Here is a 9,297-nt window from a genome sequence, read left to right on the forward strand (position 1 = left end):
GACACTAACTTCTTCGAATGGGGAAGCATGTCAAGCTGGTACGTGGTGGCGTTTTTCAAGTGCTTATTGGGTATAAACAGTAAGATCGTCATAGTTTTGTAAAACCTAAACGTGTAACTAATGGAGATAGTTATTATTAGGGATGGCAACGAGTAACGTATCCGTCGAATAGTGAAGTACCCATTCCCGAACCCGTTGACTCCGAACCCAAATCCGACGGGTATCTCCACTTTTATCCCTATCCCCGATCTCCGATCTCCGATCTCCGACAGGCACCTCGATTAAAAAACTAATTATGAGATTATAAAGTTTAAAAAAAAAAAAAATAATTTTAAAATTAGTAATATCAAAATATTAAAAATACAAATAAAAACATTATTTACTTACATACTTATTTGGTAGAGATTTTGAAGAAGATAAATTAGAATGAAAAATAAAATAAAATAAAAGTTAAAAAAATGTTAAAAATTGAATACGAAAAACTACGAGAAGTTTTAATATTTTCTTGGTAATATAATTTTTTTTAAGATGAAGTGAAGTGTATTTATGATGATATTTGGAGTGAAGTCTAACTTAAATGATTATTTTTTAGGTATTTGTAATGAGGTAGAATTTGAATAGTCATATTAAGTTTTAATAAAAAAATATACTATTAATATTAAAAAAGTCGGGTGTCGGTCATCAAAAAGGTTTGGGTTTCGCACACTCCACGTTCCCGTACTCGATTGGGTACCTTCTCCCCTCTCCATGTCCGGCTCCGACCCAAACTCAATTTAAAATATCCAAACCCGACTATCGGGTACCCACGGGTATCAAGCATACGAGAATCCATTATCATCCTTAGTTATTATAGTGACATCATGTTCTTTTTTATTATGACATTGCCAAGAGCATGTGGACTCTTCTGTAGAACCTCTTTCAATTTCAATGAAAATACACCACTAAAAGTTGACTAGGTCAAATGGATTAAATTGAGTTCTAGCAATAAAATTGTGAACGACTAAAAATCAATTCTTCATAACGTGGTGCACAATCTAAAAAAAAGAAATAAAAGAGTTTTCGAAGGGAAAAATTATGGATACGAATGTCTCAAAAGATTTATGTTACACGTGTTCGTTTCAATTCAAAAAAGAGGGGCTTGTCCGAGATGAAATTTTTTCGATTTGATTGACATTTAAAATTCTTAAGTTGTTTTTTCTCTTTATTGTTTTGTCTTTTTCTTTACATTTTATAATGATTGAACGCAGTTTGCACTATTTTTTAATAAAATTGACATTAAAAAAAAATGTTGTTCTTTCGTATAACAAGTTTATGCGTAACTAGATTCAATGTAAATCGACTTAATACATTCTATTTGAATTAATCACCCGATAAAATGTTTAAATTAATCAATGAAATCAATTATAATTCTTTGCATTTTACATGTAATGATATAATATTTTTTTTTAACTTAGAAAACTTCCACAGCCCCTCTCTTAATGTTCTCAATTCTTGAATAATCCATAACTTTATTACATGAAAATTAATAATGATATAATGTATTTTTTTTTTTTAACTTAGAAAACTTCCACAGTCCCTCTCTTAATGTTCTCAATTCTTGATAATCCATAACTTTATTACATGAAAATTAATAATGATTTATTATTAAATAATCCAATATAAATTATATATTAACATTAAAAAATATTTTAATTTAATCAAAATCATCCCGAACCAAACAACTTCTACTCGAAATACTAGGCAACGTTAATTTATTTTAATTGTTTGTCAGTAATATATTTAAAGCAACAATATCCCTTTCTGTACAAATTATACCAAAAAAGGTACAAATTTGTACCTATCCTTACCCCTATAAAACGTGTCTACTTTCTTTCAATTTTAACATTTAGGTTCCCATTAAACTATTTTAAGTAACACATTTTTAAAGCATGTCATGTCCTTATTTTTTCTTTTAAAGTAAAAGTTTTCATTAATCATCTAGTGGAACTCAACTTTTGAAATTATGTTTTTTAATAAATTGTTCATTAAGAAGAGCTAATGAATGAATTTGGTTACACATACTTATCCTTATCAAACAAAGTGAGATTTAATAGTTTATTGAAACATTCGGAATAAATAAATAAATATATTATATCTCAAAAATAAATTTGATCACTTAATAATTAATTAATGTATTTATATGTGTATAATGTATTTTATGTTAAATTGTTAATTAACATACTAACTTTAAGAATATATTAACTTAATTTCTATTTATTATTAAAGTCATTTAAGGTAGAATATTTTTTCTTAGATATTTAACCAAATAGAATCTTGTATTTATTCACATACAATCTTTATCAACATTTCTCCTCTTAAACTCGATTATCACATCATCAAATACAAAAGAATGGCGAGTTCAGGCAACAACTCTTTTAACCATTCTCTGCGTAACCCGAAGTCACCTCCAACCAATTCCTCTAGTAGAAATGGCGGTTGGTCTTCTAGATCAGGTAGAGTCGCTAATGTTCCAACTCAAGTCCTGAGGCCTCACTACGTCCCAAATGGAGGAGGCTTTTCAAATGGTGCTGAGAGGAAGAGGAGACACGGGGTCGATCTTGGACCAGGGCCTTCTATACCACCTCAACAACGGGTAGCAGCACCCCAACGGGTGGGGGCATTTCCATGTGCCTTATGTGACATGAGTTTTGACACTGATAAGAGTCTTGCAGGTCATATGAGGATGCATCCAGACAGACCGTGGCGTGGAATGCATCCACCCCCGGTGTTTACTAGAGAAGAATTCGCGGATGTTTTGCATCTACTTAATCCAGAAGAAGACGACAATGAGGATAACAACAATGGTGATAAGATTAATTTGAATTTACCCGATTTGAATGAAACTCCATCCTTGTCTGGATCGGAATGAAATAAAAGTTTAAGAAATTATTTATCCTTTGCAATTGAAATGTACTATTATTTTGAGAAAATGGGCTATTATTAATGTTTTTTATTATATTAAATATTAATTAATGGATAAAAATTTATATTTGTTTAAAAAAACCATTCTAGTTAATTAAAAAAAAAACACTGTACACATGATAAGTAATATGCACACAAAAGAGATTTGAATAAAAACTAAATACAAATGGGTAAAAACAATCTAAATAAAATAAAATTACACAAGTAGATTTATCATTTATTTTACTATTTTAATGTAAGACAAACTATTAAGAGGAACTGAAAATAAAATAAATTAAAAAGTTATATAGTGATTTATTACGATAATATATATATAGTCATATTTATTATAATTATTATCTTATATTTATTATATATGTTAAAAATATTATCATAATATTAAAAACAAAATTATAATAATATTATAAAAATATTTTCTAACATATATAATAAATATTATATAAGAATATGAACTACCCACAATTTTGATGAATTCAAATTTATTTTTTACAATTTTTTTTTTGTTAAAAATCAAAACTAATAATTTGGGTTAGAAAAAAAATTGATCAATTTTTTTTTTAAACTTGATTTAAAACTTTATCAAAAAGTTGCATTTGTTTATAATTTTGTGATAACCCATAATATTGAAACACACATGAGTTTGTAATTGTGATGATGATAAAATATAATTTTTTAAATAATCTCAAATTTAACTCAATAATTGAGCAGTTTTGTTTATACTTGTAAGAATTTATATATTATAATATTTTTGTTTATTTTATTTTGAACAAAGTTCATATTTTGTTAATATTATTAACATTACATTAATTTATTAATTTTCTTTAGTTAAAGTAATAAACTAATATAAATAAGGCATTTATATATTTTTGGTATAATAATATAAATATTTAATTTATTAGTCTCTATATAGAATTTTAATTATCATTTTTCTTTTTTGTTTTAGGGAACATTTTTGTGTATATGCTTTAAGTCTATTTTGGACAAATATTACCATGACAGCATAATTTGCTTTTCCAACTTGCAGGACTAACTTTATTTCCTTTTATATCCTATAGAATATTATAATAATCCGGATATTAAATTAATGTTATTTATTTATTTTTCTGAGTAAATATATTTTATTTTTAAGTTATTGTTTTTGGTTTATTTTAATTATATTATTATTATTTAAATCAATATTGATTTAAAAGAGGTGAAACTGCTTTATTTTAAATTAAAATTGTCCTATGTTTAATTTTTTTTAATTTCATTTCATTAAAATAAAATAAAAAATTTAATTTTATAAGAGATCTTTATTGTAGAAATAATAATTTTTTAAGTTAAATTATTATTCTTTTTTATATTTAATATTAAGATTTTATAAAAAGTAAAGTAGAAATAATTTTATATTTTAATTAATGAAATAAATAATTTAATTGTTGAAGAAATAAATAATATAATATGATATTAGTATTTAGATTAAATCAAATAATCACATCTCAAACAAGCTCTTAGAAAATATTAACTTAATTAAAAATAATTATTTTTCTAGTTTATGTTTTTTTTTGTTTAATCATTTCCTATAACACGTTTTTTTTTTGAATTTTTTGCCTTTTATATTTTTTCGATTCGATTTTTACATAGATTCGACTCACTGAGAAACTTACCTAATCAAACAAAATAAAAAAGAGAAGTTCGGCATTTTATATTGTTAAGCTCATCTTACTGACGCTAAAAAATACATTTACCAACACATAATAGTGACGCAAAATGTTAGTCACTAAATAAAACATCACAACAAGTGCAAAAGCCTAGTAAAGCATGCATAATATTATTTTACCAATTTACCAAGAATCAACTATCATTTAATTATCATTTAATGAAAATTGGCATTAAATTACAATTCAATTCTTATGTTTGGAAACATTATAAAATTGTAATTCAATTCCAATTCTTTTGTTTGGGAAAATGATATAATTGTAATTCAATTCCAATTCCTATGTTTGTAAAATAAAATATGGGTTCAAAATGTTAACTTCTTAAATATGTTTTCACGTTTAATACGTTTTTGTCATGTTTAACACATTTAACACGTTTTTGATATTTTTAACACGTTTAACACGTTTTTGATATTTTTAACACGTTTAACACGTTTTTTTACACGTTTAACACGTTTTTGACACGTTTAAACACGTTTTTGACATATTTAACATGTTTTCACACTTAAAACACATTTTCACACGTTTAATATGTTTTTCACGTTTTTGGTATATTTAACACGTTTTTGAAATTTTTTAATACGTTTAACATGTTTTTCATACGTTTTGACAAGTTTAACACGTTTTTCACGTTTTTGGCACGTTTTTGACATGTTTAACACGTTTTTCACACGTTTAACATATTTTTCACGTTTTTGCACGTTAAACACGTTTTTGATATGTTTAACATGTTTTACATATTTTTGACACGTTTAACACGTTTTTCACGTTATGGCACGTTTAACACGTTTTCACACGTTTTTCACGTTTAACACGTTTTTCACACGTTTTTCACGTTTAACATGTTTTTGACATTTTTAATACGTTTAACATGTTTTTCACACGTTTTGATAAGATTAACACAATTTTCACGTTTTTGGCACGTTTAACACGTTTTTGACATGTTTAACACATTTAACATGTTTTTCACACGTTTGACACGTTTAACACGTTTAACACATTTTGGCACGTTTTACACATTTTTGGCATGTTTAACACTTTTTAACATCTTTAACACGTTTTTGGTATGTTTAATACATTTTGACAAGTTTAACATATTTTTGGCACGTTTAACACGTTTTTGACATGTTTAACACATTTTAAACATGTCAAAAGTGTGTTTAACGGGCCAAAATGTATTAAACATGTCAAAATGTGGTAAATGTGCAAAAATTTATCAAACTTGTTAAACGTGCCAAAAATGTGTTAAACATACTAAAATGTGTTAAACGTGCCAAAAACGTGAAAACGTGTTAAACGTGTCAAAAACGTGTCAAAAAATGTGTTTAACGTGCCAAAAATATGATAAACGTGTTTAATGTGTTAAAAACGTGTTAAACGTGTCAAAAACGTAAAAACATGTTAAACATATCAAAAATGTGTTAAACGTGCCAAATAAGTAAAAAACTTGTTAAACGTGCCAAAACGTGTCAAAAATGTGTTAAAAATGTGTCAAAAACGTAAAAACATGTGAAATGTGTCAACAACATGTTAAACGTGTTTAATGTGTTAATAACGTTTTAAACGTGTTTAATGTGTTAATAACGTTTTAAACGTGTTAAAAATATGAAAACGTGTCAAAAATGTGTTAAACGTGCCAAATATGTGAAAATTTATTAAATGTGCCAAAACGTGAAAAACGTGTTAAACATGTCAAAAATGTGGTAAGCGTGTTAAAAACGTGTTAAACTTGCCAAAAATATGATAAACGTGTTTAATGTGTTAAAAATGTATTAAATGTGTCAAAAACGTGAAAACGTGTCAAAAACGTGTTAAAAACGTGTTCAATGTGCCAAATATGTGAAAAACTTGTTAAAAGTGCCAAAACGTGCAAAATGTGCCAAAATATGAAAAACGTGTCAAAAACCTATTAAACGTGTTAAAAACGTGAAAATCGTGTTAAATGTGTCAAAATCGTGTTAAATGTGTCAAAAACATGATAAACATGTTTAATGTATTAAAAATGTGTTAAATGTGTCAAAAACGTGAAAACGTGTCAAAAACGTGTCAAAATGTGAAAAACTTGTTAAACGTGTCAGACGTGCAAAATGTGCCAAAATGTGAAAAATGTTTTAAACGTTTTAAAAATGTGTTTAAAACGTGAAAATCGTGTTAAACGTGTCAAAAACGTGTTAAACGTGTTAAATGTGCCAAAAACGCATTAAACGTGCCAAAAACGTGTTAAAAACGTGTTAAACGTGTTAAACGTGTGAAAAACGTGTTAAACATATGAAAAACGTGTTAATTTGGAATTACAATTCTGACCTAAAAAGATTGGAATTGAGAACTCTCAAATTACACTATATTAAATTTCATTGGAATTTTAATTCCAATTCTAATTCTTAATATTAAAGTGTCTAACAAACATAAAAATTAGAATTGGACCCTTCACTTTCAATTCCAATACCAATTTCAGGGTTATCAAACACACCTTTATAGAATTCTCCTTTGCTATTCCATCAAAATTGTGGAAAATTGAGGTAGTAAAGTTTCTTAAAACATTTATTTACTCGTACGTAATTAATTAGTTATATATCTTTACCATTTTAACTTATGATAGTAACAAACCTATACAACATACAATTTAACCTATACTAATGTAACCTAAAACTTGATACTCCATATGGTAACCTTAACTTAGCTATAAACTCATGTAATTTAAAATTATACTTTTGAATTTAATTTTGAAATAAAACTTGAAATGATCTAATACAGAATGTAAATGACAATAAGGTAATCTTTGCATGTGAAAAAAATGGTGTACTTCTCTTTCAAAATCATATGTATTCAAAACACTCATTTTAGATTTTTATTTAACGATTCTTCATCTATTATATATAATCTACTTTTAGGGCATAAAAGATTGTATACTACTCTATGGAAGTTTGAATCTGAACCGTGCATAAACCTAGTGAAAATTCTCACTATTAGCACCAAACCAAAATTTCTTAACTATATAAACAGTAACATAATAGCGTCGCTAAAAATAAATCATAAAGCGTCGGAAAATGTATTTAATTTTTTTTAACAAATTTTAGTTTATATAATTCAAAAAATATATCTTAAATAACTATATCAATTTTTTTCACACTGAACCAACTCCACCAAGATCTTATCTTCCCCATTAGTACCCATCAAAGGTGTCTAGCTAATATTAGTATTACTAGTATAGTTTGTAGAAGAAAACACTAAATTGGATAAACTGTTCTTATGAGTTTGACGATCATACTTAGTGCTTTCAGCTTCATCAGAAACGGGATGATAAGTGTGACAAATTTCTTCTTCCCAACGCGTTAAGTATCCCGCGTTAAGTATCCCGCCTGGGGAGTATGTTCGCAAGAATGAAACTCAAAGGAATTCTATTTGCACAACTAATGGCCTGTCTTTCAACCGAAGGATTCCAAACCACATTCAACAATACAACTCTCGAAGCCACGACCAAACTCATACCCTCCGAACAAGCCTTGGTTGAGGCTAACATCACTTTAACCACACTATCCGAATTGTTGAATGAACGTATCGAGATTTGATGAAGCTTTGTGTCTTTTTCTCCATCCATATACAACATTTCATTACCTTCTATAATAGATAGTTTAAGATTATGGCAGTACATTAGTAACGATAGACAAGTTGAGAGTTTAGACGAGTAAAGAATAATAAATCGATTATAGGTCATGCAATCTAATAGAAGAGATTATATTTGAATATATGAGAGATTATAGTAAGAGTGGAGAGAATAGAAATTAACCTGAAGAGTTAACAAATTCATCAGTCTTTTTCATTCCTATTTAATTGGTATTGAAGTGACTTATGGCTTAATTGTTATTTCTGCCTCTGAATCAGTTCCTCTTCTACTAATTATGTTATTAAAACTTCTTTCGTCTTACCAGTAACTATAACATGCTGACACAGTTTATTTAAAAATTTGTTTACAGAACATACTGATTTCCTTAACAATTCGTCGACTTATTGAGAGTTAGAAAACATAACCTTAAAATTCTCTTATATCATTAGCCTCTCCATAAACACTTGTTCACCATGGACAAACTAATTGAGAAAAGCTCTCTATTAACACAAACTCATGGTACTTTGTCATCAACCACAATTTCTCTTCTCAGCTAGCATCATCATCGGAAGCGTCATACCATCTGATAAAAAAAATTTCCAATACTAAACAATTCTCTCATCTAGAATTTCCATTGGTTCTATAATGTTGTGCTCTTGTAGAATAGAAATATGAGGATGGACTATCGCATTCCCCATATTTTTCTCGAGTTGAGACACATGAATGACATTGTGCATCTTTGTTGTAGATGAAATATCAATCTTGTAAGCCACCTTCCCTATTCGTTCCACCACTCAAAAATGTCAATAGAACTTATGATCGAGTTTATGCATCTTTTCTCTCATCGAAGACTGTCGGTACAATTGTAATTTTACAAAATACCCAATCCACCACTTGGTAAATACAATATATCATTTTTAGTTTGATTGTTGCTTCATCTAGTGTGAGCACGTTGAAAATGAAACTTCAAAAGTTTTAGTGCCTCTTCCCTTACCATCAAACTGCGGTCAACTGCCTCAATCCTTGAATCTCCTA

Source organism: Impatiens glandulifera, unplaced genomic scaffold (assembly GCF_907164915.1).
Source record: "Impatiens glandulifera unplaced genomic scaffold, dImpGla2.1, whole genome shotgun sequence".
Taxonomy (NCBI): Eukaryota; Viridiplantae; Streptophyta; class Magnoliopsida; order Ericales; family Balsaminaceae; genus Impatiens; species Impatiens glandulifera.